General features: G+C 44.9%; 1 long non-coding RNA gene and 1 pseudogene across 1 annotated transcript in view; one reads left to right on the forward strand and one right to left on the reverse strand.

The window, feature by feature from the left end:
- The window catches only part of LOC137658510 (uncharacterized), a 291,725-nt gene extending 288,878 nt beyond the window's left edge, over positions 1-2,847 (forward strand). Inside the window, exon 6 of the long non-coding RNA XR_011047352.1 lies at positions 2,801-2,847. This is a non-coding gene — a long non-coding RNA (uncharacterized lncRNA). The remainder of the gene's footprint in view (positions 1-2,800) is intronic.
- Positions 1-27,478, reverse strand: part of LOC137658655 (uncharacterized) — a 422,221-nt pseudogene that overhangs the window by 166,194 nt on the left and 228,549 nt on the right.

Genomic DNA, 27,478 nt, shown 5'->3' on the forward strand with positions numbered 1-27,478 from the left:
AATCATTCATTCATTCATTCATTCCTTCCTCCACCCCTAGATTGGCTGACTGGTCCTGTGGGTCTGGAGGTCCTCGTAGAGGACTTTAGAAGTCTTGGAGTCCTTAGACTTCTTGTTGGTACTATCCTTCTTGGTTTCCAACGGAGGTGGAGAGCTCTCCGAACGAGGAGTTTCCAACGGAGGCGGAGAGCTCTCCGAACGAGGAGAGACTTCCTCCGAAGGTGGAAAAGAGAGGAACATCTGCCCCTCGCAAGGCTCCCATGGCAGAGGTGAGGCAGTAGTGTGTTTAGGAGAAGTACCAGGAAGAATTAACCTAGAAGGCCTCACAGGGATCAGCTTTACTCTAGGAGATGTGACAGCATCTGAGACTCCTCTTTTCCTCTTCAGGGGTAAACCAGCCGATGCTATATGCCGGGACTCGGCTGGTGCCAACGGATGTTAAGTGGCTGCAGAGGCCTTTGAAGAGCATGAAGAAAAGGTAGGCCCAAAGGCTTCCACCACCACTCTGACCATGGCACTGAACCAGGGCTGCTTGCTGACGCTGGCACTGTCAGAGATCCCCTGAAGGGAAAATAAAGACCGAAGGTTCCTTTATCAGTCTTCCGGAGCTGGATGACACAGTGGGTCTGCCTTTCAAGTTGGGATCTCCCCTGTGGAGCCCTTTCCCTGTAATGCATTTGCGGGGAGGGGAATGGGATGACTGAGACCTGTTGGAAGAACTTTTACCTTTCCGTTCTTTCCTGTTTTCTTGACGGCGAAATTTCCTTGAAGTCGGAGAGACTGGTTTTGCCTGATGATGTCTGCTCTGCCCTAGCGGAGGAGAAGGCTGTTTATACATGGCAAGCTGGCAAAAAGGGGCAAAGTGATGTGCGCTGATGCGCAGGAGAGTGCTTGCGGGCCGGAGAGCGCTCGAGTGCTGGCGAGCTGGCAAACGCTGATGCATTTCAGATCGTGGCCACGCTGGGGAGTGCTGGCAAGCTGGAGTTTGCTGATGCGTTGGGGAGAGATATAACGTGCTGGAGTGCAGCTTGAACATTATTTGGCAGCTCAGATGGCGCGCAAGTGTGCTGACGAGTAGAAGAGCATTGCGCAGGAACATGGGGCGCAGGTGAACGACACGTTGGCTGGCGACGAGCGCACGAGGATGGCAAGTAGTAAGATTCTGCACAGGCTAGTGATGCAAGGTCATATGTTGAGCAGGCAGTTATAGAACAGGAATCTGGTCAGGAGAATAGCGAGAAGTAGAGAACGGCGCTTGGGAAGAACTGGAACAGGGATGTGCCCTTTGGAAGGAGAGTCCAAGGTCGCAGCCCGAGGATTAGCGGCAGAGTCGTCAGCAGAAGGCTAAGGGCCAGAAGATAACTGACGAGGAGGCTCCTATGCCGAGGAACACTGTGTAGACAAGACTGAAGAGCCAAAGAGGTGCCTTTTCACTAATGATGAAGGGACACATCTAAGACAAAGAGGAGGGTGAGAACAACAATACCCTCTTGGGGGCCGGTGGATCAGCAAGCTGACCTCTCTGAGTGAACTATGCAGAGGGGAAGGAACACTCGCAGGAGAGACTGACAAAAAACTTTACTTCCCCCTCAAAGCATGTTCAGCAGTGGGGCGGGACGGGAAGTGCAGTCAACAGCAACGGCAGAAGAGTCTGAAGGGCAGGGGCGTTGGCAGGATGGGCAACGGATGACGCCTCTTGACACCACAACATCAACGCAGGCAATAGGATTTACCTCTGATGTAGACAAGAGCTTTCCACTAGCTTCAAGGCAAAGGAGTTGCAGCAGGTTATCCTTGGAGGGCGGACTCAGTAACCCCAAAGGATGACCACTCCTAGGGCGAGTGACAGCATCTCTCAAGGACCAAGGTTGATCAGGTGTTGAAGGGCCTGCGCTACTACTTAACGGTTTCTCGGAAGACACCAAACAACGAGGAGGTTTGGAGGAACTAAAGGAAGTGGAAGAAGTAGTCGTCTTGGGTATTTTCTACTTCGAAGGAGAAGAATCCCACTCAAGATTTCTTCCGCCGGCACCCAAACCTTTCCCACTGGGAGGCAGACCACTCCCGAAACTCTTTACAAGTAATCACTGATTGTTGACCAATGCAAATGGGACAAAGGGTGAGAGGATCGATGTCCTCGGCAGACATGAAGGTACTGCAGGGCCGGCCTTCAAATCCAGGGCATGGTCAGCAGAAGGCGCCATACACACACACACACTGAAACAGAGAGAGCACAAAATGCATTAATGGCAGTCAAAATATTTGGTGAGGATGGAGAGCGGCAACGAATGATCTCCATCCGAGCCATAAGCAAAGTGAGCTCATTCACTGGTGTGGGAGGAGTAGCTAACTACCCCCCTCTCCCTCTCGCTAAATATCGGGTTGGGTAGTTAAACCTCGCTAAATTTTAAAGGCTTGTCCTTTCAGCTTCGCAAAAAAAAATATTCTAATAAATAGCGTATGTTTGTACACCAGTTACAGAACAAATGTGATAAAATATCTAATGACTGGTTTTTAACTGTAGCAATTTAACTTAGTTGTAGAAATAGAATTATCAAAATTAAACCACAACCTATTATGGGTATATGTTAGAAAAAATAGATGGTCAATTTATGTAGGCCCATAAGGCTATATAATAGGATTATATATAGATGATTGTGATGAATTGGAATATTTCATTGTGGGAATAGACCTGTCAGAATTACATTATGAATGTGTTGAATTATCATGGTAGTTAATCATGTTTTTAAAATTAAGATTTGAATGAAAATTATTAATGCTTTGTTTTAATTTATTCCAGACCATTAGTGCAGTGATCAAACTGGTACCTAGGGTATAAAGAAAGATGAGATTGCAATGATGAGAAAATCAAGCAAGGGACTATTTGGGATGGAAGCTCTCCATTTCTCCTCATGTATTAGTCTCCACAGCATCCAGCAGGTTTTGAAGATATCTGTAACTGGTACGTAAAGGCAGTCCCCACCTCATTGCTGATGATAGGGTTGACACAGGGACCTAGCTGCTCATACTGATGGAGACCAGACCCAACCGAACAGTGATGTCTGTCAATTAGATGGAGCATTATCTGACAGTGTCGATAAAAATGGAAGGAGGGCCTGGCAAAGCTTCTCTCCTACTGATGGAGATAAAGGTTGTCTTGGCTAAGTGGCCTTTGTTGATGTACAGGTGGGGATTCAGTAAAAGCTGCTCGTGCAAGACAGGACACTTCTACCCTCGTTGATGAAAGCTGAGCTGAGCAGCCAGCCCTGCGATGAGTTGATGAGGATGGAACCCCAACTGCTTGTATTGATAGAGATGGCCCCTGCCCAGGCTCCCTGTGTTTGTTGGTCAAGACAGACCTAGTGCAGCTGCTCATCTTTGTGATGATTCATAGCTGATCTACTGGTAATGATTTAGAAAAAAGCTAGCAGATATAAGTATTAATATAGAGAACCCCCCCCCCCCCTTCAACTTGTATGAAAGTAGAGGAGACCAGTTGCCAGTGCTGAAGAAAAGGGGGGGGTAAGCAAAGCTGCTGACGTTTGTAAAAATGGAACTTGCCTACAATACTTGTGCTAAATGAGATGAGGCCGAGTAGGTGACGTGTCCATATCGATGATACTGACCAAGATCATCATGTATGCTGATGAAGATTAATTTAGCAGAACTGCCAATGTTGTTGATGAAGACAGGAATGATTTCCTATGTTTAAGTCGCTCTGATTCAGACTTTGGGTGGCTGCCTGTCCTCTTACCATGCTTTGCTGCAAGTGCTGAGGGAGATGGAGTCTGAATCTCTATAGACGGAGTCCAATCGCTAGTGTTGATGAAAATTGGTCCCAGCTAAGCTGCTCATATTGATAGTGATGGGCTCCAGCGAAGTTACTCGTGGAAGAATAAAATTTGACTTGATGTAAAGATTTCCAGTTTAACTAGGCACTCAGCATATGCAGTTGAGGGACCAGCTGCCTGTGTTGATGGAAACATGGCCTAGCAGAGCTGCTCCTGTTGATTGAGAGTTACGTAGATCCTACCTGCCGCTGTTGATGAAGATTAGGCCCAGCTGAGCAGGTCGTGGTGAAGACATACCCTAACTTGGTGAGGTCTTACGCAGATATTCATAGCTTGGGGGTTCAAGGAGTTGAAGGCTTGGTATCGAGATTCAAGGATAGATTTAAATAATGTGGACAGTCTGCCATTTTCCTGTAAAAGATGAATATTTTAACAATAATTCTCCTTACAATTTATAAATAGTTTTTTATTCAATTTCTTTGCTTGTGAACACCTATATTATATTAACAAAATAATTCCCTTTGTTTGTATTGACTACCTACACATTTTTGCTGCTAGTCTACCAATCTTAACCAAAATATCCATTTGTTAAATTTGTAACTAGCATATTGAAAAAATTTCTTCAATCTACAAAAAGTACTCTACTTCAGCTTTAGGCTGCATAATATTTCCAATTAAATTCAAGATAAGATTGGCTGCTTCCAAGCTTAAACGATTAATCAAAATGAAGGGAAATTGGTAGGTTCAATGTGGAGTTATTAAAAAAGTGATACTCCAGGTATTTATACAAGTAATCAAACTATAAAGACATATCGTATAATTAGTTGAAAAAAAACATAGGAAGAACATTGCTGTGGTGGTCACTCCCACCTGGAATAAAAATTTTTTTGTTAAAGACAAAGGGAGAAAAATACTAGTATAGCAAATTTGCTTGATGGCGAACAAAATTTGCTTGATGGCGAACAAAATTATACTAACCTATTTTCTACTTCACATAAGGAGATTAAATTTTTAAAGTGGGTACAATATTTGATTTGTAAGTATTACTATATATGGCAATGCCCTAAAGTTATTAATTAAAAATAGTTTTTCATAATCTTAATCTATTCTCCATGAAATTTATGACATGACAACTAAATATTGGGGGAAAAAAAGGAGCTACTTGTATACCATTGTTGATCGGCAGATATATGCTACAAGAATTCGACAGAAATGGAGAAGCAAATATTGGAAGAAAATAGTGCACATATAAAAACCATTGCAACACAAACTCCATTTGCATACGTATAAACTTAGGTGATAAAGATGTGAACAAACTCAGGTTCATCAAAAATATACATGAACAAATGGTCCTCCATACTTGTGGCTTTGTAGCAGACCCATATGTTCAGTGTTAATTTTTTCTCCTAGAAAAAAATATGTTTGGGAATAATTACGAAAAGTACTAATTCCCTGTAGATATTGATGGCGTAGGTAAGTAACATTTTAAAACATTTCAATCAATCTAGAATGAAACTGAGAAGATTGTTTTGGAAGTAAAGTAATGAAAAATTATATTTCACAGAAAACCTCGTAGGTTTAATTGGTTAATAATGTTAATTTAGGCGAAAAATACACACACAGTACTTGACGATAAAATATTAAGATAATTAAGCATGCACAAATTTGATAAATGTAGACTACATATTTATCTAAATGTATAGAGTAATAAATATGAATATCAATTGAATATTCAAGTCTTCACAATGCTATACTATACTCAAGTTTCCAATAGTACGAATATGAAGAAATTTTAATTGCCAAAAAGAGAATAAGAAAAGACAACCCCAATATTTATAAAGTTAAACCCCAATATTTATAAAGTTACAAAGGTTTTATTTTAATGTAAGCCCTTAGTTATGTTTTTTGGCAATTTCACAACTTTTTTAATTACACGTAAAGTTCAACAATGTTAGGGGTGTTAGCAGTCCCCATGCTTACAAAAAGGTACACTTAAATACTGATGCACTGCTCATATGAGCCTCACTAGGCCTTATACTTAAGATATATACAGTGCTATTACATGGGAGGTTGACTATTTGTCTAAATTAGCCCTAACACCTAAGATATTTGAGACAAAAACTTTAGGTGAGGAATCAAGTTAAATCTTCCTATCTCCCTTGTTATGAAAAACCTAAACGGAGGATCAAAATTAATATTAAAGCTGTGCCACATTTACCATAAGGAAAATATTTAGGAGTGATAAGAAAAGCCTAGCTATTGTAGTACTGTACAGTATGGAATAACTTTCTAGAGCCCAGTTGAGAGTAAAAACATCAACTAAGATCAGTGTCATCTTCAGAGGAAATGAATTGTTCTTTCCTACCACACCTGAAAAAAAAAAAGGAAAATTTCAACAATGTTTAGGCCTACTTCCTAATGAAGAATGCCCTCATTTAAGGCTAACACAATTGTATTAAATTCTTGTACACAGGTAGATGGAGAAGAAGATGCTATTTGGTTCATATTTTTTCAGTTATCATGAGGGTTTTGAAAAATACTACCCCACAATTCCAGCATCCCTAAGTAAATTTTGAACTAGTTGGTCCTGCTTATTCAGATATTCATGGAAAATAATTACTTCGGTAATTTGTTTATTCTTATACTATTGATATTGCTTACTGTATTTAGAAATTCAAAGACAAAACCTGTCTACAGATATCTACATTAAGCAGAAATGTGTGCAACAGAATAAATACACTTCTCCAATATTTATGCATTTCCAGCTCTGATATTTATACATTTTCAGCTATTTTAGGATTAATTCAAAACTAATAAAACAATTACAAATTATTATTTTGCTAGATTCAATAATACTAAAATTTTTCAAGATAATTTGTATCTTTCCTAACTATACAAACCCAAGTCATTTATATGGGTTTATTCCCGTTTTTCCAAGCTATACAAACCAGTAATTTTTCTAGGTTCTGGCACCAATAGTTTTGTATGGAAATGAGAAGGCCAATTTACTGGCAAAGAATGCTGCAGCTGAATTGCTACCAAGAAGGTATCCCATTCTGTCATGATTTTTTTTTTTTACCTAGAATCAAAAAAGGGATTTTGACGAAGGAAAAATCTATTTCTGGGCGAGAGACCTGTGCCGCCCAGTGAAATGCTCCTAAAGCACCATTTCAAAGGAATATAACTGCTAATATTACCAGAGAAAAAATGTATAGGAATGCTAGGTTGAACTAGCTCGCTCACCTAATGGTGTCAGTATAGACTGGGGCGAAATACCAGAGGTCTCGTACCATTTAGACTTCTCCTCTTCGAAATCCCCCAATAGTGAGGTGCAGTTCAACCTTCCCTGCCTCGCAGACCAGTACTACTAACTCTACCCACGCTTGCCCATCACTCCTTACAGCACCCGTAAGTTTGGGGTCTGATCAGGGGGGGAGCAACTAGGGTGGGTTCACTGGGCGGCACAGGTCTCTCGCCCAGAAATAGATTTTTCCTTCGTCAAAATCCCTTTTCTGGGCTCAATCCCTGTGCCGCCCAGTGAAATAGTACCAGAGAAAACGAACCCAAACTTCATTAACTATAAGGGAACGAATTAAAATCAACATAACAAACAGTGGTTTAATCAAAAGTTAACGTAGAAGACGGTCGTCTTTAATAACATCAGCATGATAAGGTATAATATCCCAGGAAGGGAAGACAAATGAACATTAAACTTGAAATAAAACCAATTAAGGTCAAACACTGGAACAAATTATATAAACTTGGACACTAAAGAAATACAGTTCGTATGGTAAAAGTAAATTGAACAATGATAATAAAATAGCAATGTTACGAAATGGGAACACCCATGGGTGTGATATAACAAACCGAACTCAGGTAGGAACTGTAAGTGAGGCAGGTAAGAGGAAGAAGGTGGAAGATATCGGATTCAGGAATTAGTTAGAAGGAATTTGTCCGGGGGATACCACGCTCCCTGCGGCTACGGTAGCGAGTTGAAGGGCCTCTAAATGTTTAAGATAGTGCCGCTTGAACACTGAGGGGGATTTCCATCCGGTATATTTAGAGAGATCTGTAAAGTTCATATGATGGAAAAAATTTATTGAGGTCGCTACCGCCCGAATGTCGTGGACGTGAGGAAAAGACTCTGGATTGGCCTGTTTAATGAAATACAAGATCTGTTGTCTGATCCCTTTCAAAGTTATAGTCCCTCCCCGCTCCCTGATGAACAAGGGTCCCGAGGTCTTATAGGAAGTCCTTGATAGAAAGGACTTTAGAGTGGTAACCGGGCATAGGGAAGGATCCTGAGGGAGAGGGATAATTTTCCAGGAGGACCATCTATTCTGAGGGTCTTCATTTTTGGCCAAGAAGACCTTGTCTGGGGAGAGGAGGACCTCTCCTGACGGAAGGAACTCTATGTGGCCTGGGTCCCTTGATAAGGCAGCTAATTCCGAAATCCTGGCGCCAGATGCTAAACTCACGAGAAAGAGAGTTTTTCTGAGTAGAGGGATATACTCACATGGATCGTTGACGGTTTCTGACGCTAGTTTAAGAACATCATTGAGAAACCAGGAAATCGAGCTAGGACGAGAAGATGGTCTCAGTCTGGCACAGGCTCTTGGGATCGAAGCTAGCAATGAATCTGTTAGATCTATATTAAAGCCGATTAGAAAAATCTTCTTCAGGGCAGACTTGATGGTAGTAATAGTGTTAGCTGCTAAGCCCGACTCAAACAAGGTTCTAAAAAAGGTTACCGTTAGGTTTAGTGTCATAAAGTCAGTATTAGAATCCTTCAAAAACTTTGCTAGTTTTTTGACCGCAGAGTCATATTGACGAAGAGTGGAGTCTCTCTTGTCAGATTCTAAGAATAAAGTATTCTGGGGGTCTATGTTAGCCCCTTTGTGTGCCGCAAACTTCATGAAGTCCATAAAGTTAGGGTGTTCTGAATGTTTGAGGAAGCGAACACAGTGCACGTTTGTACTATCTGGGTCAAAGTCGGGTTGGGAATCTGGTGAGGGTGGAGATTCAGCTCCAGTAAAAGAGGAAACCAATTGCTCTTGGGCCAATTGGGGGCCACCAGGGCTACTTGACCTTTGAAGGTTCGAAGTTTGTCCAGCACTTTCATCAGTAGGTTCACCGGTGGGAAAAGGTAAATCCTTTCCCAGGTGTTCCAGTCGAGAGACATGGCATCCGTGGTGTAAGCCCGAGGGTCCAGGTTGGGGGCCACATAACATTTCAGCTTGTGGTTGGATTCCGTCGCGAAGAGGTCTACCTGGAGATCCGGCACTTGGGAGAGGATCCATTGAAAGGATTTGCGATCTAGTGACCATTCTGACTCCAACGGTACCGTCCTGGAGAGTGCGTCTGCCACAACGTTCCGAACTCCAGCCAGATGGACGGCGGATAGGTGCCATTGGTTTGAGGCCGCCAGGGAGAAGATTGCCACCATCACGTGATTGATGGGACCTGACTTGGAGCCCCCTCTGTTTAGACAACGGACTATGACTTCGTTGTCAAGGACTATCCTCAGATGTTGTTTCTTGGCCGGGGAAAGACGTTTCAAGGTTAGTAAGACAGCCATGGCCTCCAGGACGTTTATGTGAAATTGTTGGAACATTGTGGACCAAAGGCCCTGAACCTTCCTGTGTTGGGAGTAGCCTCCCCAACCTGATAGGGAGGCATCCGTGTGGATGACTATCCTTAGAGGGGGGTACTGCAACGGAACCGACTTTGATAGGCTCTTGGCGGTTGTCCATGGGAGAAGCCTCTTCCGAAGAATGGGAGGAAGGCGTGTCTTCTTGTCTCGACGTTTGTTGTTCGCTCTGGAGCGCCAAACTCGGTTGATGTCTTTCAGTTTCGCTTTCAGAAGGAGGTCTGTCACTGAAGCGAATTGTAGGGACCCTAGAATCTTCTCCTGGTTCCTTCTGGAAGTTATCTTTTCCCCGAGAAAGCGTTTGGTATTTTTCGCAATCTCTATCCTCTTGGACCTGGGGAGACATAGAGTGTGAGAACGTAGGTCCCACCGTAATCCCAGCCACTGAAATCTGGTCTCTGGTGTCAGACGAGACTTTCCGAAGTTTATTTGGAATCCCAGAAACTGAAGATATTGGATCACCTTGTTTGTTGCCTTGAGACAATCCTCGACGTTGTCTGACCAGATTAGCCAATCGTCCAGGTATGCGACGACTTGGATTCCGTGGGATCGGAGTTCCTGAATGACTGATTCCGCCAGTTTCGTGAAGATTCTGGGCGCGATGTTGAGCCCGAAAGGCATCACTTTGAACGTGTAAGCCTTGTCGTCCAGTCTGAATCCTAGGAATGGGCGGAAGTGTCTCGCTATTGGAACGTGATAGTAAGCATCGGTAAGATCGATGGAGGTGGTGACGGCCCCACGGGGAAGCAAGGTTCGCACCTGCGAGACGGTTAGCATGTGAAACTTGTCGCATTGAATGGACAAGTTTAGTCGGGACAGATGGAGGATGACCCTCCGGCTGTCGGAGTCTTTCTTCGGAACGCTGAATAAGCGACCTTGAAACTTCAGATATTTCGTTTCCTTGATCGCGTTCTTGCGAAGAAGATCTTGGGTAAACAGAAGTAGGTCCGGTGTCGAGGGTTGATGGAATTTGTTCGGTGGAGGAGGCCCTTCTATCCAACTCCACCCCAGGCCCTTGGAGATTATACTGAAGGCCCAAGGACTGAACCTCCAGCGACTCCGGAACACATAAAGTCTCCCTCCTACCTGAAGACCTTCAGTAGTTGGAGGTTTTACCTCCTCGGCCACCACGTGACCCTTTTCCACGGGAGAAATATCTCCCTTTGCCTCTGTTCTGAAAAGAACCTCTCGAACCGGGGCCCTTGCCTCGTTGGTATCCTTGGGAGGAAACCCGGGACTCATAGACCAGGTTATAAACAGGAGAGGTAAACGAGTTCGAGGCCACTTGGCTTTCAGGGACGAGGACATACTTCTCTTGGGGCCGAGACTTGGAGGTAGAGGGCTGGATGCCCTGAGAGACCGGGACCGACTGGACTACTTGAAGAGGTTGGCGGAATTGAGTAGAGCTATAAGGGCGTAGCCTCTTTCTGCCCCGGGAGTGAATGCTCGATTGTTCGAACTTCCGTTTGGGAGTGAGACCCCAACGGACTTTGAGGCTCTGGTTCACTCTGGCAGCTTCGCTCAATACCGAGTTGACCATGTCCTCCGGGAATAGGTCCGGACCCCAAGCAGAGGCTTTAATGAGCTTATTTGGCTCATGGCGGATAGTAGCTTCAGATAAGACATGCCTACGGCAACGTCTTTTGGCCACCAAGAAGTCGTAGCAATCTGCTAACAAAGATTGCAGGGTGGCTTTAGTCATAACCTTAAAGGAGTGTTCCTCGTCATAGGTAAGAGAAAACATCTCCGCCATAGTCGAGACGTTGAGGCTCCGGCTAAACCTAGACCGGGACTCGAACTCGAGTCAGATTAAGGTTTCAGGTAGTCTTGGGAGGCGTTCACTGAATTGCGTCGATGCACAGTCAGCGGATAGCTTACCAGAAGTGAATGTCGATTGAATGTTAAGCCAACATTCATTATCTGATGGGAGCAGCAGAGATGTAGGATCTGTCTCCCGGAGTTGTGGCAAAGGTTTATCTTCGGCCACTGCCTGAAGGGCTAATTCAACCATTTTGGTGACGCAAGGAGTGGGGGTCTGTTCGTCCACAAGAAACATGGTGTAAGTACTCTTGTGGGGGGTCAGCATGGTGTTTGTACAACCCCACTCGTTTAAGGTTCTAACCCAAACAGACTGAGCCTGTTCCTTCGGAAAGATAACGGTCTCTTTAGGGACCTTATCTAGCCGGACAAGAGCCTCTTCCGTAAGCCGGGCGAAGCCGGGGAAAGGAAATTGAAGGCCGGGAGGGAAGAACTCAAAATCTTCAATGGGCCGGGTCCCAAAACCCTCGATGGTCAACATTCCGTCCGTGAAAGGACAGTGGAGCGCCATTTTCCACGGGTTGTTCTTCGTGAAAGGTGGAAGTTTTGAGGCGTCCGGGATGAGGAACTGCTGTTGTTGAGGCAGTCCTCCTTCCAGGGTATCTAGTCTCCTGGTGACGGCAGAAAGCATAGAGCTAATCTGCTCTGTAACGACCCTCGTCATCATATTGGTGAGGGCCACCGGGTCGAAGTTGGTCGTGGTAATTAAGGGGGATGACTGCACTCCCGGGTCCTGAGACATAGGGGCAGTGCTAGTCGAGCCACTAGGAGCTCCGGGGAGGGGAGCCTTCTTGGGCTTCGATGATCTAGGTAGTGTAGGATTCTTACGAGTCCTCACTAAAGGTCTCTTCTGAGATTTGACCTTGGGAGGAACCGAGTGCGATCTCGGAGAGGATTCGCGGTTCCCTTCAAAACCTAGAAAGGAAGAATTATTAGAAGTTGAAGAAAAAGAGGGGCTAAGAAGAGAGGTCTTAGCGCCAGACCCACCTGCCTCACTTACCACCTTACCTGTTTCTGATTCGTCTAAAACCATGGGCTCTATGTCTAAGTTCAGAGCCGCAACATTGTCTTCAATGGGGTCCGGGTCGTCAGCGATGTCTGTATCCTGAACGAGATTGAGTTCTACGGTTTCCGCAATGTCGGCAATTATAGGGGCCGCCACTTGCCTAGGCACTGCTGCCGAAGATTTTGCGTTCGGGTAGATAAGATTACAATAATCTTCTGAGAGGACGTAGGGCTTCTTGGCCTTTACGTTACGGGGGAAGCCGCCTACCCAGAATTTCAAAGTGGCTCTTGCTGAAGGTTTAGCCGCCTGGGAACTCTGAAAGGACGGGGATAAGGTTAGCAAACCCGAGGGACAAAATGATGAATGAACCCGAAGATTCATAACAGAAGGCAATGAGTATGTATAATATTGATGCCGCCCAGTGAAGGGAATGTAAATACAAAAATGACTGAAAGAGGCTCACCGAATCTGAAGCGAGGGTGGAGATAAGGTCATAACAGATAAGGCAGTTGTCAGGGTGCCATACAACAATATCGTCCATCTGGATCCCACAGTCAGCGTGGGACCGACAGACCGCATGTCCGCAAGGCTGTTGAAGGACGGCCGCGCAGGCTGTCATCCGGCAACGGACCACCTGTAAAAGGAATAGTCCATGAGCAACTACTAGTTTCTCTATAAGGGGTCCCGGAGGGTCCGGGGCCTGCCAGTTAATAAAATAAATGTATAGCCTTAGACTAAACATGCAGAGAACTGAGACTATTCCAAGAGCAATCCGGCAGAGCCGGGGATGAAAAAGGATGCAAAAAACAGTGATGAATAATTATAATCATAACTAGTTCCGGGGCCCCCGGGGCCGGGGAACAGGGTTGGTAAAGTAAACTTAAAGTAACTTAAAGTAAACTTAAAGTAACTTAAGATACATCCTTAAAATACATAAATAGAGAACTCCAATTATGATCTAAAACTAATGTCTGTAATGAATAAGGCTCCCGCAGGGAGGATATTAATCAAAACTGTGTCAGTGTCAACAGATCTTGTAGTTAAGAGCCCGGAGGCTCCGATGTCTGATGACGGGAGGGTACAACGGGAGAGCGCGGGGGGGAGCCAATGGAACCCCCACTACCCTACCGGAGGTACCGGGACGAAGGTAATGATTCATGTAGAATATAATATAATGATATGGGATATTAATAAGTCCTATGCGGACGATAATAGCAGGAGGTACCGTAGGTGGGGACACTCCTAATATAAGTGCTCATTCTTACAACCATAGCTAAAAGCAAGGTTACACCAAGGTGCAGTTACACCGACTAATTACGTGTGACAGTCCCCAGTGGTCCCGGCCCTCCCCCTCCCCCGACCGATGGCCAATCGGGGCGACGGGAGGGGGGGAGACGAAACCGCCCGGTATGAATGAATGAGACTAAGTCATACCCCGTGGGTACACTCAGTCCTCAATATGTCGGAACGTTGAGGGAAGACTGAGGAACAAGCATACTTGACCCGTATGTCATGACCAACAACCATCGAGTGAGAGGAAGGGTGTACACTGGAGGAGGGGGGGGATGGAATAGCCTCCCCAACCTGTGGGGGGGGGGTTATGGTACCGGGGAATCACCAGTGCGTAGTGGTAGACAGGGCTACCAACTGGAGATCCCCTCAACATGACATGAAAATCCCAAAAATATGATCATAACGGAGTAAAGCAATAAATATAATATCAATGCACAAATACATAAAAATAATTAATGAATTAAAAGCGAAATCACGTAAGTAAGGTTAGGCATGCAGAAATAATATGGCGAGAGAGGGACTCGGGCGAGTGGTAAGGGAGGAGCATGACGCCATCAGCAGATGGAAAGCAGGGGTACCAACCTAGTTACTGAAGCGGTAGATCGAACAGTAAAAACAACAAAATACGCGAGAGTCCCACTCGAACCAAATGTAAAACTAGGTGGAGCGTAATAAAACTAAAAGGTTTAATAATAATAAGTGAGATGGTCGTCTCTAACGCTCCTAGAACTAGCGAAACAATCTCAATGGTGACGCTATCCACCAACATGCACGAATGCAGGCATACCAACATAACCTACTCCTGATGAAACGCTAACACCGATATCATAGGATAACAAAATAAATGCTATATGAAAGCATAAAGTCGGTGTACTATATAAATATAAGGAAAAAACTCCTAAAAGTTCGAACGAATATTAATGACGGATGAACTAACGAGAAAAAGGGGCAGAGGCGAAAGTAAGAACGGGGACGCCGCTCATATATAAACACTTCTCAATAATAAAAACAAAGGTTACACTGCCCAATCTCGCTAAAACTCATGGATAAAGTACTTAACTTCGATGGGGTATCTTGGGAATCGGCCATCGAGAGAAAGTTGATGATAAATCCAATGGTAAACACGAGAAAAAACACGTTGGACTTATACGTATTAGGTGCTAGAAAGGAGTGATGGGCAAGCGTGGGTAGAGTTAGTAGTACTGGTCTGCGAGGCAGGGGAGGTTGAACTGCACCTCACTATTGAGGGATTTCGAAGAGGAGAAGTCTAAATGGTACGAGACCTCTGGTATTTCGCCCCAGTCTATACCGACACCATTAGGTGAGCGAGCTAGTTCAACCTAGCATTCCTATACATTTTTTCTCTGGTAATATTAGCAGTTATATTCCTTTGAAATGGTGCTTTAGGAGCATTTCACTGGGCGGCACAGGGATTGAGCCCAGAAATTTTATTTATAATAATTGGCAACAGCAGTGGGATAGTTTAGTTGTAAATAACAGAGAAATAATGAATGTTATATCCCCCTGGAAGTATAATATGATGCCCCAAAAAGTGGGAGACTACTCTTTGTCATCTCCGCATTAGTCACACCTGGTTGACACCTGAGTTTCTGCTAACTGGCCAACACCAGCCATATTACAAAGACTATTAGGTACCCTTGACAGTGAGCCATTTGTCGACCGAATGCCCCATTTATAGCACCGAAAGAAATAAATATCTGTTTGAGCCTCGAGGCGAGGATGGCAGGTTCATCCTTGCCAAGATTCTTGGGATAGATGAAGGAGAAGACAAGGGGGTGCTGTTCCTCTTTGTAAGATCTTGTTTTCCCATCTCCAGGTAGAGATTCTGCCTGAGAATAAACTTTTGAAGAGGAGGGAGCCATACTGACTTCCTTGAAGGATTATGCTCAAATTTCAACAGGTCAAGCCCTTGACCCAAAAGGGTGGGCTACCACCTCTAGGGGAGATGCACCTGATGAAGATTCTGTCTGTGATAGTACTTTTGAAGTGTGGAAGCCATCTTGACCTCTTTGGAGGTGTGTGCTCTGGCTGTAACAGCTCGAGCACTTGACTCGGATGGCTGGGCCACTACCACTAAGGGAGATGCTACCACTGGTTCCCTGTGGTAGTAAAGGGTAGTGGATTATCACTTTTTCGTGGCACCTTAATAGCTTGAGTAGAATTAAGTTGTCGATTAAGTAAATTTGTTGCATGGCATACACTATGTTCAGTATTTGCTTTCAAGATAGCAGCTTCTTTCTTGTATTCTCTACAACTTTTATCGTTTGATTTGTGATGTTCTTTTCAGTTTGCACAGGTTGTATTTCTGTTGCATCCGCCATGATCTAATGGAGAACAGTTAACATAAACTATTATTGCAGTACCAGGGTGGATGACCATATTTGAAACAATTGAAGCATAGTGAAGGGTGGTCTCGGTCCCTATATACCGTGATATTCGAGGGAATACTGTACACCAAATCAAGTGACAAACGGTTAAGAGGCAGAAAGAGGTGGAGGCGACTGTCCACTAACGTCCAAGACAAGGTACTTCATTAGTAGTAGTAGTTAGCAAACGTGTAGTTGCGCAGACCTCAGTAGAGAGGGGGAATTCCCCACGCACCTTTCCTTAGCGACAGGTAGGCTTTCTCTTATGAAAATTAATAGCCTAGTATGGTAGAATTATTTGTATAAGCATGCAAAGAACACAAACATTGGTCAGTTTCCCAGAGTAGATTAGTAAGTAGTCTTGCAAACTCATTTGGTGAAGCGAGCATTAGTGAGTGCTGGTAACACGTCAAGGTTCCCAGATGCAATTGGTAAGTAAGGTCTTGCAAACTCACTCGGTGAAGCGATCGCTGGTGAACGTTGTCGACATTAGTCAGGTTCCCATAACGAGGCTAGTGCTGTAGACAGTCAAGAGGTGAGTGTTGTTCAACATTGGCAGGAGTTGTACTTGTGAGAAGTACGGACTACTTAAGTAATGTGTACTTGAGGCAACAGCATGTTTGACTTCTCTGCCTTATGCCATCCTACCAGAGGTAGGAGACATATTAGGCTGAGCTGAACTTGAAGAACAGCAGGTTCTTCCTCGTGAGGCAGAACCTCGATGTGCAGGTCTCGAAACACCTTGTCTTATAAAACTCCATGAGCTTTGTTGTGCCCAACAGACACGAAGCAGGAGTAATTTAAGTAGGCAATAGCCCCGCAGGTTGTCGCTTACAAGACTTGTAGGTGGGAGAGGCAGCCACCGCAAGTGGTTGGGAGGCATCACTATCTGTGGCAAAGACCCAGAAAGGAAAAGTATTGAGACTCCTTGGGCCCTGGGGAAGCAATGGGCGGCAACCCCAAGCGTTAGCAGGACCACTCTGGAGAGGGGCGTCGTACTTGTCCTCAAATGGAATTTGAACGAAAAGAAACTACGTCAAGTCAAAGGCAGTTTATAAGGGTTATTGGGAGAGAGACCGAACGTCTATTCACTCCTGAGCCAAAATAATTAGTGAAGACCTTTCACCGGTGTGTATGTGAGCAGGGTGGTTGGTCTACGGCGGGCCCCCAAAAAACTTGCGGTGGGTAGTTAAACCTCGCTTAAAATTATTTTGGCTAGTTTTTAGCATTCGCCGAAATAATATCTACTGTAAAGAGCAAAATGGTTTGTAATTGTGTCAGAACAAGTTGGAGGATTTAAACTTTCCTTGTGTGTCCTTGCATTTCCATCTATGATGCTAATGCTGAGTTAAGGATACTGAAACAGAATGAGCAGAGCCATATTTACTCGCGCAATAAGTGTGTCTATCCTCATAAGGATGAGGTGGGATCTAGCAGGGGACTCTGAGGAGAAATTTTTTTTTTTTCAGAAGTCCCCCTGGAATGTCTATTTCAAGAAGTAGAATATGTGGGGAAGCGTGTCTACAATTCCCTTCCGATAATACAGCACTGAGGGGGGGGCTTCCACCCGAGGAAAAGGGGGGTCAAGTGTTCCGTCGTCCTTTTTCTTTCCATCTCAGACAAGAAGAAATACCTGAAACAGAAACTGCTGCTCTCTATGCAGTATTTGGCACGTTGGCTACTCTCAGTACTATACAGTAGTTTTAGGAATAACAGGTAAGGTAGTAATAATATCTGTGCAGACTTAGGTCAAATAGGTTTATTATTATTAATTTGTCTAAAAGATGGGCTGGGCTTTGAACAAGTACTGAACTTGAAGCCATCTGATGATCAACCAAAGTTGAAAGGTGTGTGTGCATTCGAAAGGCACATCTGCACATCCACATGCTTCGGTCACAGCACGATCAGTTCTTGAGACCTGAGGTCGAGATAAGATGGCGGTATATTCAGGTTGCGCGCTAGTCTGTTCGCAAGCAAGGATGGCCGCGCACTCTATGATGTCAGTGCATTCTGGTACGTCCATACTTGCGTGCGTAGGTACACTGATACGCGTGGTCAAAACACATGGAGTCAATACGTTAGTTGATACTGTGATAGCTTTTACCTTCAGAAACAAGTATTGGGAAGGGGATGACACATTTTTACTTTGACAAATTGGCCATACTTCCAAAGTATCTGCTGTAGACACCACTGAGGATGTCCTAAGAACCTCTGAAAAAGATAATGGCGTAATCTTGTGCGAACGCAAAAAATCTTTCTTGGGAAGAAAAGTAATCCCTCAGTAAGTTAGGATAGGGTTCCTTGGTTTAGGTTAGGTGGTGTTCTTGTGTTTATTTCCCTTTTAAAATCAAACCATGTTAAGGCTCGAGAAGTCTGTGTTCAAAAGAAAATGGAACTCGAGAGGGAATTGTGTTCACACGAAAACGGTGCTTGATGAGGCAGTTAGTCTGCAGGTGTTGTTCCTCCTACTTAGTTTTGTATGAAAGAAGTTAGTTTTCTTGTTATTTTGTGGATTTTTGCCATTATCAGTTTCATTATAAAGCAATGCAATATTAGCTAGCACATTGGAACTTGCATAATTGAATAAATTTTTACAAATACACTAGCCTATTTTGAACCCCATATACTACTGGAGAAAAACACTAATAAGGAAGTTACAGATTTTAATAACAAATACCCAAGTTGCTGCTTTTATCATCTTAGCACATACTACAGGAGCCTTGTTCCTCCCAGTTGTTCTGAAAAAAAAACTGGTAATTGGTGCTTTTTGTCTTTTACTTGTTTTTGACTAGTGCTTCTTCGAACCGAATAAAGGACCCAATGATTTATAATCTAAACCTCTTGGTTATTTGCCATCAATATTGGAAAACACAATAAAATTGTAGCTCTTATTTTATTCATCATGTTCATAATGAAAGGTCAGGGAAGAAATGTGGGTTTTGACATATTTAGTCTAATAATTAGAAATGGAAGCCCAGTGCACGTTCAAACAGAGGCTGGAGCTCAAAACTACAACTCAATCCTTTGTTAAGAGTGTTTTTACCCCTTTTTGAGCTGGTATTACTGACTGAAGTTACTAAACTCAAGATTAGATTAGATAAATGTAATAACCCCAAAATACTAGAACACATGGAACACGTAGAAAAACATGTTCTGCTTGCTAGAACATAGAAACAATGATAGAAATGATATTTTCATTATAAAATAAATTTTTGAACATACTTACCCGGTAGTTTTATATATATAGCTTACGTCCCTGACATCACGGCAGAAAATTCAAAACTCGCGCCAATCGCCGATTGGATAGCCAGATGTACCACCTGCGCGCCCTCCAGTGAGGTACCTGGAACCATCCCATGATTCCTCAGATCTTCCATGCCTCTAGTCTCTAAATGGCAGGAGGGTGGGAATTTAATTATACTGTATATAACTACCGGGTAAGTATGTTAAAAAATTTATTTTATAATGAAAATATCATTTTTAAACATGAGACTTACCCGGTAGTTATATATATAGCTGATTAACACCTTTGGTGGAGGGTTAGAGACAGTCAATATAGTTGGAATTCTGGTTAAGAGTTAATAAAAAACAAGCTTAAGGGTTCGTACCTGATAAGGAAGCTGACTTCAATGATTCTCTGCCTCATTATGTCCGCTTTCCTTATGAGCGATCCTCCCAGGGGGCTGAAGATCTCTAGGAGCTGTCAAACCGGTAGAGCCTCCTTTAATACCCAGTTCCGAGCACTCTCAAGGAACAAAATTGACCACCTGACCAAATCAATGATTGCGGAAGACTGTCGCAATCTCCACAAAACAACCATAAAAACAAATTAAAAGTTCCAAGAGAAGAAAAAAGTATTAGGATTATAGGAATGTAGTGGTGGATCCTTCCCCCACTACTCCACTCGCTGCTACGAATGGTCCCAGAGTGTAGCAGTCCTCATAAAGAGTCTGGACACTTTTCAAATAGTGAGAGGCGAACAAAGATTTGCTCCTCCAAAAGGTTGTGTCCATAATGCTCTGCAACGATCTATTCTGTTTGAAGGCCACTGAAGTTGCTACAGCTCTAACTTCGTACGTCTTGACCTTTAAAAGTCTAAGGTCTGTCTCACTGCAATGTGCATGAGCCTCTCTTATTATAAGTCTGATGAAGAATGAAAGGGCATTCTTTGACATCTGCAAGGAGGGCTTCTTGACCGAGCACCACAAAGCTTCCGACTTGCCTCGCAACTCTTTCGTTCTGTACAGGTAGTACTTCAGGACTCTTACTGGGCATAGGACTCTCTCCAACTCTTCGCCAACCACATCCGAAAGATTCGGAATCTCAAAAGCCTTAGGCCAAGGTTGAGAAGGGCGTTCATTCTTGGCGAGAAAGCCTAATTGCAATGAACAGATAGCTTTATCTCGAAAACCAACGTTTTTACAAAACGCATGGATTTCACTAACTCTCTTGGCTGTTGCTAGACTAACCAAAAAAAGGGTCTTCATCGTGAGGTCCTTTAGGGAAGTTGAGTGCAAGGGCTCAAACCTGTCACTCATAAGGAACTTCAGGACTATATTCAGATTCCAAGCTGGTGAATCCTGGCGACGTTGCTTTGATGTATCAAAAGATTTAAGAAGTTCCTGTAGGTCTTTATTATTTGAATGGTCCAAGTTTCTGTGCCTGAATACAGTTGTCAACATACTCATGTATCCCTTGATGGTGGATGATGAAAAATTGCGCTTTCTTCGCAGGTATAACAGGAAGTCAACAATCTGAGTTACAGAGGTACTGGATGAGGAAACAGAGTTGACTCTGCACCATTCTCTAAAAACCTCCCACTTGGATTGATAAACCCGGATAGTCGCAGTCCTTCTTGCTCTTGCAATACCTCTAGCTGCCTCCTTCGAAAAACCTCTAGCTCGTGAGTTTTTCGATAGTCTGAAGGCAGTTAGCTGAAGATTTTGGAGACTTTGATAGTACCTTTCCAAGTGAGGTTGTTTGAGTAAATCTACTCTTAATGGAAGGCTTCTTGGAGTGTCCACCATCCATTCCAGTACCTCTGTAAACCATTCTCTTGAGGGCCAAAAGGGGGCTACTAGAGTCATTCTGGTCCCTTCGCTTGACAAACTTTTGTAACACCTTGTAAAGGATCTTGAACGGTGAAAAAACGTACACATCCAGATTGGACCAATCTAGCAGGAAAGCGTCTGTGTGGACTGCTTCGAGATCTGGCACTGGGGAGCAATAAGTCTCTAGCCTCTTTGTCTTCGAGGTCGCGAAAAGGTCTATGCACGGGCAACCCCAAAGTTGCCACAGATTCTTTCAGACTTCTTGATGGAGTGTCCACTCTGTGGATAGAACTTGACCTCTCCTGCTGAGGCTGTCTGCCATCACGTTCTTCTCCCCTTGGATGAACCTTGTAATCAGAACTACATTCCTTTCCTTTGCCCAGAGGAGGAGATTCCTCGCAGTCTCGTAAAGGGATATCGTGTGGGTTCCGCCTTGCTTGGCAATGTAAGCCAATGCTGTGATGTTGTCGGCATTGACCTGCCCCACTTTGTTCAAAACTGACCCTTCGAAGCTTCTTAGGGCCAACAGGACTGCTAACAATTCCTTTTGGTTGATGTGGAAGTTCTGAACCTCTGTCCACAACCCCGAAACTACCAACTTGCCCAGTGTTGCTCCCCACCCCGAGTCCGAGGTGTCGGAACACAACACAAGGTCTGGGTTCTTCTGTTCTAAGGGGTAACCTTCTTGAAACTTGTCCGGATTGTTCCAACACTGTAGGAAACTTCTTATGGATTCCGAAACTGGAATGCACATCGTCTCTAGATCCTTCTCCCTATTCCAATGATGATTGAGGTGGAATTGGAGAGGACGAAGATTCAGCCTTCCTAGAGAGACAAACTGTTCCAACAAGGAGAGGGTTCCCAACAGGCTCATCCACTTCCTCGCAGAACACTTCTGCTCCTTTAGAAAAGATTGCAGTTTCAAGATGGCTTGCTCCGTCCTTAAGGGAGACGAAAAAGCCCGAAAAACTCGACTCTGAATCACCATCCCCAAATAGAGTATCTTTTGTGATTGTGTCAGAAGAGACTTGTCCTTGTTGACAAGAAGACCCAATTCTTCTGTTAGTTTCAAAGTTATCTGAAGATGCTTCAGGCAGTGATCATAAGAGTTAGCTCTGAGAAGCCAATCGTCTAGATACAGGGAGGCTCTGATGCCTCTTGAGTGGAGAATCCTTGCTACATTGAGCATAAGTTTCGTAAATATTTGAGGGGCGGTGCTGAGGCCGAAACACAGGGCTCGAAACTGAAACACTTCCCCCTTGAAGACGAACCTCAGATGATGCTTGAAGCTCGGATGAATGGGGATGTGAAAGTAAGCGTCCTGGAGGTCTAGTGAGACCATCCAGTCGCCCTTTCTTACTGCTGCAAGAACTGACTTTGAAGTCTCCATAGAGAACTTCGTCTTTTGGACAAATGTGTTGAGTATACTTACGTCCAGGACTGGACGCCATCCCCCTGAGTTCTTGGGAACCAGGAACAGGCGGTTGTAAAAACTTGGTGACTGCAAGTCCTGCACCCTCTCTATGGCCCCCTTCTCCAACAAGAGAGACACTTGGAGTTGTAAAGCTTGCCTCTTTGACTCCTCTCTGTATCTGTGAGAGATCTACTGGGGCTAAAATCAAAGGAGGTTTCCCTATACAGTATAAGGGATTTTGTAACCCTCCTTCAGAAGTTGTACTGACCAAAGGGTTGCCCCCCTCATCTACCACGCTTGCCAGAAGTTGTGTAGTCAGACTCTGCTTCGCCCTGTTCTGAATCCTCTCCTCTTTGCTCTCCTTCCATCGGGCCTAGAGCTACCCCTGCTGGAAGTCTTCCCTGGAAAGGGCTGAGAAAACTTAGGGAAAGGCGTTTCATCCTTTGGTTTGCGGCTAGAGATGGAGGATGGTAGGACCTTTCTTGCCGTCTGAGACCAGATCTTGGGTGGCCTTCTGAGTCAATGAGAAAGAAATCTCTCTAATCAGTTCTTGTGGAAAAAGAGAGGACGAAAGAGGAGCATATAACAATTCCGATTTCTGAAAGGGAGTAACCCCAAGAGACAGAAACAAACACATCTTAGCTCTTTTCTTAAGTATTCCTGCTGCGAAAAGCGCTGCCAACTCATTCGATCCATCTCGTAATGCTTTATCCATAGGAGACATGATATGGATTAAACTAGAAGAGTCACCTTCTTGCCCAAGGCTCCCAGAGTCCAATCGAGGAAATTGAAAACCTCGAAGGCTCTAAAGACGCCTTTGAGAAGATGGTCTAACTCCGAAGTAGACCAGAGAATCTTGGCCTTCCTCATGGCCGATCGACGGGGAGCGTCTACTAGACTTGAGAAATCTCCCTGGGCAGAGGAAGGAACTCCCAAGCCGAGAACTTCTCCCGTCTCTTACCAGATACTAGATCTAGATGCTAGTCTAGTCGGAGGAAACGCGAAGGCTGCTTTCCCTTGGTCCTTTTTGGACTCCATCCAGTCTCCTATCATCCTAAGAGCTCGTTTTGATTATCGTGGCAGAACCATTCTGGTAAAAAGAGACTTCTTCGACGTCTTCCCAAGCGTGAATTCTGAGGGTGGCGAACGTGGAGCAACGGGCACAAAACAATCTGGAAACTCATCGTTAAAAACTTTCATGAGTTTCTTCAAATCCACTGAAGGACGAAACGACAGAGTCTTCTCCTTCTGATAACTCCTCAAACAATTCAACAGGGGAAAGGTGATCGTCAATATTTTCCTCTGACAAAGCCCCAACGGGAGTAACGACGACGTGTTTCTCAGGATATACTTCATTTAGGTCCTGACTTCTGGCGTCAAGAGACCACAGATCATCATGTCTGTCGCCTAGTTGATCTAACGCTTGACGCTCGGTGAAATGCTCGCGATCAAAGCGATCGGAACTAATGTGTTCTTGAGCTCGACGCCTGATTTGACTAAGTTCATCATGAAGTCTGAAACTTGCATCCTCAAAGTCATGTTTCCTTTCTTGACTTTCGCATAAGGAAGTTCGACACTCGGTGTCACGTTCTGCATAACGCTCGACATCGTGTCCTGTTTGATGCTCGACGCCACATACCGCTTGACGCTCGACATCCTGCCTGGCTGCTCACCGCTCGACGTCCTGCTTGGCTGCTCGCCGCTCGACGTCCTGCCTGGCTGCTCGCCGCTCGACGTCCTGCCTGGCTGCTCGCCGCTCGACGTCCTGCCTGGCTGCTCGCCGCTCGACGTCCTGCCTGGCTGCTCGCCGCTCGACATCGCGTCCTGGGGGACGCTCGACATCACGTCTCGCTGGACATTTAACGTCCTGTATGGCAGGACGCTCGACGTCACGTCTGGCTGGACGCTCAACGTCACGTCTGGCTGGACGCTCGACGTCACGTCTGGCTGGACGCTCGACGTCACACTTTGCTGGACGGTCTAGAACACGTCCTGTAGGACGTTCAACGCTATGTATAGTAGGACGCTCGACGCCTCGCTCTGTAGGACGCTCGACATCGCGTCTAGCTGAACCCTCGAGTTCACGTCTTGCTGGACGTTCGAAATCATGTCCTGCAGGACGTTCAACGTTGCTTTTATTAGGACGCTCGGCGCCTCGCTCTGTAGGACGCTCGACGTCACGTATGGCTGAACGTTCGACGTCACGTATGGCTGAACGTTCGACGTCACGTATGGCTGGACGTTCGACGTCACGTTTCGCTGGACATTCAAGATCACGTCCTGTAGGACTTTTAACGTCATCTTTAGGAGGACACTTGGCGCTTCGTGCTGTTGGCCGCTCGACGTCACGTCTGATCACTTGACACTCAATGTCACAACTGGCTACTTGACGCCTGGCGTCCCGTTTGGTTGCCTGACATTCGGGGTCAAGATTATGTCCACTTTCCGTATTAGGAACAGTTTCACGACATTTAACGGGGGAGGTGTCCAAACGTTCGTCTTCAAAAGTCTCTCGACTCACCGCCTCGCGCCACTTGGCGTCCAGAAAGGAGCTTCCTGACGTTCAGGATCTAGGCACGCTACTCTTTTATTGTCTGTAGCTTGGTAGCTTTGCATAAATGAAGAGAGTCTCTGCTGCATCTCTTATACTGTAGCATATTAAGATTCGGGTCAACTCAGTGATACAGGGGACGTCACGTCTATCACAGGTTCGCTCTCCACGCTGCTCAAAGAATGCTCAGAGCGTCCAGAGGGCGAAAACCAATCTGATGGCGGAGGAGCATGAACCGAGGTCATACGCGGTTCAGACAACTGCCCAACAACTGGACAATTCTTTACGGAATCCGACGTCCTTGCAGGACGTTTGGCAGGCAAGCTCTCTTCGGTGGAAGGAAAATGCTCCGGACTGCTCCAATGGCTACAACCAGGAGCGCATGGTAGGATGCTGGTTGACTTTATCCATTTTCCTCTTAAGAGGTCTGGAAGCTTGACGCCAGCCTCTTTTATGTACTGCATCATCCCAGGATGATGAAACCACCTTAACCTCACCTTTCCAATGGTGAGGGCGAACGTCCTGCAAAACGTCAACAGGTGCGCTCGAGGGGACGTCTGCTCGGGAGCTAAAGCCTCTCGTTTCCTTTCGTCGTTCGACATTCCTTCTCCCAGGGGTTGGGGAGCTTGGACGAGGTCTAAGACTGGGAGAATGACAAGCCCGAGCAGGCGCACCCTCCACTGCACTAAATAAATTCACTGCACTTCTAGCACTGTCACCTTTTAACTGCTTCACATCGGATATTAATTGCGTTGTGTCCGCAGCAAGGGATTCAACCATCGCGCCCAAAGCTTGAATAGCCACTAACATATCTTTAAGCGTAAGCTCATTAGCAGTAACTGAAGTGGGATCAGAAAATGACAAATTCGTAGATAATTTGTATTTTTAAACATAAAACTTACCCGCTGGTTATATAAGAGCTGAAGTCCCCTGACGCTGTGGCAGAAATTCAAAATCTCGCACTATCGTAGATATGGCAGGTGTACAACAGCGCCCTAGCGGTACCACAGGTGGAACTACACCCAGCCACTTCAGGTCTTCTTCTGCCGCCATAGCTGGCTGTCATATTGAAGTTTCACTGTCTTACTCTGTTGGGAAGTTGTTTGGTGATGTACAACGTTTTCTTTGAGTTTGAACTATCGTTAATAATTTTCTCTTTCATTTAATCTTGAAATCCTTTTGATTGTGGTTATATTTATTAATATTTCCTTTGTTTTTTGGTTGTCGGTCTTTCTCTTAACCATTCAAAATGGCCGACCCCTCCCCTACTATTCGTAAGTGTGTTAGTGAAGGGTGTCGTACTCGACTCCCTAAAGGGTCTGTTGATCCTCACGATATTTGTGTTAAACGTAGGGGAAAACCTTGTTCTTTTGATAATAGATGTAATGAATGTTTTTCATAAACGGATGATGAATGGGTAACATACGAGTGTTATGTTAGGAGACTTGAGAGGGATAGAGTTAGGCGTAGTTCTTCACGATCTGTTGAGGTAGCCTTACCTAATGTTAATATTCCTAATCCTATTCCTTCTACCGTAGTGGTATATCAGGAACCATCTATGAAAGACATGTTTACCGCGATTCTGGCTCTCGGTGAAAAAGTTGTCATTATCGGCTGATAGATATAACATTTTTTCTGAATTAAATGTGCTGAAAAATCGTGAAACTGTCGGAACTGTGGAAAGTGTTTCTAATGTGTTCAGTGTTGTGGAGGGCGCGTCTGCACGATCTTGTCGTTCACCTAGCCTTAGACCTCTTTCGAGCTCTCGAACCCATGGGAGAAGTAAAGTCGATCGGCTAAAGGGAACGAGAAGCGTCATCAATTGTGCAGACGTTCCCTCGAACGTTCCTGTTGCCGTATCACAGGTCGTTCACCCTCATCGTAGGAAAGGTGAGGTTGGTACATTATCCCCGTCCTCCGATGAAGATTCGGGTAGCGAGATGTGGCGGCGAGCATCTAGACCGCTTACGAGATCGCACGCGGTTGCTCAGCGTCCGGAATCGCCTGCACGTCCTGGCTGTAGTACGTGGGATTCCCCTGAGCGTTTCCGTTCTCCCGTCACTTGTACTCCTGCAAAGCGTCCAGATCTCGGTATTCGAGTAGAGCCTATACTTTCCGACTCTGAATTTTTTTCTATGGCCGATGTTACGATTCATGCGCCACCTCTCCCCTTAGACTGGCTTTCGTCACCCGAAAAGCGTGGTGATGATGTTTCTGTTTTACCGTAAAGGAAGGAGTCAAATGTTTTAACTGAAGACCCTAATTGGTCTATGCTTTTATCTATGAAGAAACAACTCTCGTCGTTCATGGATTCTTATCAATCGGGTGTTGGCAATACGATTGGGCGTCAGACGTCAGACCAGTTGTCGCACAGGCGACCGGCGGTCTCTTGTGCTGACGAGTTATCGCACAGGCGGTCTCCCATTCGTAGTGCTCGACACCAGGTTGATATAGATGAGTCACGTCAGAGAGTTCTTGCTAATCAAATTTTGACTTCCGTACGTGAGAAAGAACACC

Source organism: Palaemon carinicauda, chromosome 19 (genome assembly GCF_036898095.1).
Source record: "Palaemon carinicauda isolate YSFRI2023 chromosome 19, ASM3689809v2, whole genome shotgun sequence".
In the NCBI taxonomy this organism is placed as follows: domain Eukaryota; kingdom Metazoa; phylum Arthropoda; class Malacostraca; order Decapoda; family Palaemonidae; genus Palaemon; species Palaemon carinicauda.